This window comes from Piliocolobus tephrosceles, unplaced genomic scaffold (assembly GCF_002776525.5).
Source record: "Piliocolobus tephrosceles isolate RC106 unplaced genomic scaffold, ASM277652v3 unscaffolded_35237, whole genome shotgun sequence".
Classification (NCBI taxonomy): Eukaryota; Metazoa; Chordata; class Mammalia; order Primates; family Cercopithecidae; genus Piliocolobus; species Piliocolobus tephrosceles.
In genome coordinates, this window is record NW_022319018.1 from 1 (window position 1) to 3,451 (window position 3,451).

The 3,451-nt window shown below is 38.1% G+C and overlaps 1 pseudogene across 1 annotated transcript; it reads right to left on the reverse strand.

Moving 5' to 3' along the window:
* Window positions 1-2,933: 2,933 nt before the first annotated feature.
* On the reverse strand, window positions 2,934-3,394 carry LOC113222796 (annotated as a pseudogene). Its single transcript, XR_003308533.1, has one exon. The product of XR_003308533.1 is annotated as a fasciculation and elongation protein zeta-2 pseudogene (transcript).
* Between the last annotated feature and the right edge of the window lie 57 nt (window positions 3,395-3,451).

A 3,451-nucleotide genomic window follows, 5' to 3' on the forward strand; every position in this document is an offset into this window, starting at 1 on the left:
TGGGCCTTGTCTATTCTGTTCTATTCATCACTGTGGTTTTGTTTTTTGCTTTTTGTTTGAGACAGGGTCTTCTGAGACAGGGTCAGGCTGTAAGTGGAATGGTGTGACCATGGCCCACTGCAGCCTCACCCTCCTGGGCTCAAGCAATCCTCTCGCCTCGGACCCCCAAGAAGTTGGGACTACAGGTGCTTGCCACCACACCTGGCTAATTTTATACATTTTTATTTTGTAAAGACAAGATCTGACTATATTGCCCAGTCTGGTCTCAAACTCCTGGGTTCAAGGGATCCTCCCACCTCAGCCTCTCAAAGTGCAAGAATTACCATCATGATACAGAGTCATCCTGCCCATTGTATCTGGAAGAACACCTGCCGCAGGAAGACACTCCACAAATCCTTGCTGAATGAACGAATGCTGTTTCACCTTACCCAGCATACAGCATTATGGTTATTTTAGACCTAAAACTCCAATCAACGTAATATTTCACTTTTATAAGGTAATACTTTCTGGAACATTTCACATATTTTCATGGTCTAATGAAATTTTCGAATGCTCTAAACAGCATCCCTATGCCCTCTATTTTCTTTTTCACCACAACAAATATTTAAAACAAAATCTGTCTCCAAAATTAACAATTAAGAAATTTAACTCGGCTCTATACCCACTCCAATATTTCATTAGAGTATCTCTGCACTAAAGAGAACAAGGTAACAATTTTAGATAAAGTGGTATGCCAACTACAAACTGATGTACCGCTTCAGTGAAACATACATCAAGAAAAACAGAAGGAAGTTATTCTATACTTAACGAAAAACTCCAAGTCCTGCTAATAAAACAAAAATATCTCAGGTAGGAAAAAAAAATGACTGATGTTATTAAAAAAACAGGTAACACATGACAATGCTAAGGAGGTCACCATTTTTTAGGAATTAGTATCACTGATAATAGTAAACTCACAGAGACCAGGTCTTGCCAAGACTGTATGTGATATAAAATGCTTGGTAAAATGTTTGGCAAGCTCCTGGAATGTGTTTATCCAACTGGCCATTTCACTTTGGGTTTATTTTGAGCAAATTTCAGGCTAGTTGTGTCACAGATAGGATGGTCTTTCCCTGGTATTTTAGGCTTTTTTTTTTTTTTTTTTTTTTTTGAGATAGAGTCTCGCTCTGTTGCCCAGGCTGGAGTGCAGTGGAGCAATCTTGGCTCACTGCAACCTCTGCCTCCTGGGTTCAAGCGATTCTCATGCCTCAGCCTCCTGAGTAGCTGGGATTACAGGCATGCACTATCACACCCAGCTAATTTTTGTATTTTTTAGTAGAGACGGAGTTTCGCCATGTTGATCCACCCACCTCGGCCTTCCAAAGTGCCGGGATTACAGCCGTGAGCCACCGCGCCCGGCCGCTTTTTAGGCTTTAAAAGGATACAGGAAACTAGTACTGCAAGCTTAGCCTTGCCATTATTGAACTGATTAAAATTTTTGACACAAACTGTAAATCAGGCAAAAATGCAACTTCAAAGGTTCAAATATTATGAAAAATATTTACTGCTACTATGAATCTATTTCAAGGCCAATGAAGGCTGAAGTAAGACCTAACTGTTGCCTTGCCAAATCCTTTCTCAATATAAATGCCATGTAAAATTACACAATGGATTTACTCTAACCCTTTTTACATGGGAGTTACAAAAAGAAGCCTTTAAACCCCTCTAGGGATAAATTTACTTTTCTCAGCCAAGTGTTAACAGCAATAAATGGAGGATTTACATGTAATCCCTAAAAGCAAATAGGCAGAAATTACCAACCATGCTATGACTTTTTAACTAAGCATTTTATTTAATCCCACTTATATAACAGGACAATTTAAAGGGTGCTAGTTCTAAAAATATGAGATGCAAATGCAAAATAGTGTCCCTAATATTTTAAAGCAAATTTTCTAGGATTGTATATTCAAACAAATGTGGGTTGGTTTTGGTTTTTTTTCAGAGTACTCACTAGGAATGACTAAACAAACACCTATTCAATCAATACTGCCATTTCTTAAAAATAATAGATATCTGAAAACTTTTTTCAAAGTCAATGTATAAGTGATGTCCTTTCGAAATAGATACAAATGAACATTACACTAAAAAAAATGGATTTACTCATAGGCTAAAAACAGTATAATAAATGAGCTACATGGTTAAGAATCTCTTTGTGTTAACTGCTCATTGGCGGCCCACATCCTAGAACTGTATTTCCAGGATTCCATCAGCATCTGGTTAATGAGATCTATTTCTCTGGTAAGTATTCTTTAGATAAATCAGACTTTATCAAAAACAGAATTCATATTATTGCAAACCATAATAGCTAGTTTGTGATTTGTAAGACCATGTTATTGATATCACAAATTAAAAAGAGATGTTCCATTGAGAAAAAGAGATCCCTTTACCCAACCATTATACTCTAAAAATAAAACCAACATTTCTTCACACACAAACAAAATCAAGGTAGAAATATACAAGACTTTCGACACAAAAAAATCTTATCCAAGGGTCAGCGTTTCAAGTTCTAAACTTGTTTTCACCGGTCAGTAACAGTCTAGTCTGCCAAATAGTAGGCCAAATGGCTGATGTCACTCACCTTCTTGTATTCCAGCCTCGCGGAAAAATCAGGAGAAACCTGTTTACAAACAATCTGTGCCTTGAGCAGAGTTCTGCTACCTCTAAATAAACCCCTTTTAATTTCTGATCACACGACTCATAAGAGTCCAGCAAAAATAAGAAAAAAAAACTACTAGCCAAATATACATAACCACTCTTCACATTCTGATGTAGTAAAAATGGACACTTGCTAAAGCTTCTTTTCTTCAAGACATTCTCCTTTTTTGCCCCCTCTTCCTTCCACTTACTTCCCTGCTAAAGATTTCAGGCAGTATTATTCAGATAACCAGTACACTTTAGTCAAGAAAACGGCTTTCTGAAGAAACTGAGCACAGTGCTATTCTGGAATAAAATCCCCCTGGGCTCTGATTAGAAGTGTAATACTCCTGCCCATGTACAACCTGTCGCACCTGCCACCAGCCCGGAAGGCCGGGACTACCACGGAACCTGTTTCCAGCGTTCGACACCTCCTGCAAAACATCACTTACTGTGCCAGGCATATGACTTCTCTCATTCTTCCCATTCTGAGAGCTGCCATTTTTTAGCTTCTTTTTCTTTTTTGCTGTTTCTTTGTGCTCTTTCTGTTTGTTTTGCACTTCAATAAGAACAGAAATAAAGCTGTTTTTCACTTCCTTTTCAAACTCCAGTTCATCTCGTAAAGCCAACTGCTGCACCAGCTCCTCAGAGTACTCCTTAATGGCAGTCTCAATTTCTTCTAGGATTTCATTTAACTCAGACACTGAGAGCCTTTTCACTCCTAGGACCAAAAACAAAATACAGCAGATATTAAGACAAAAACGTTTCAAGGAAGCAA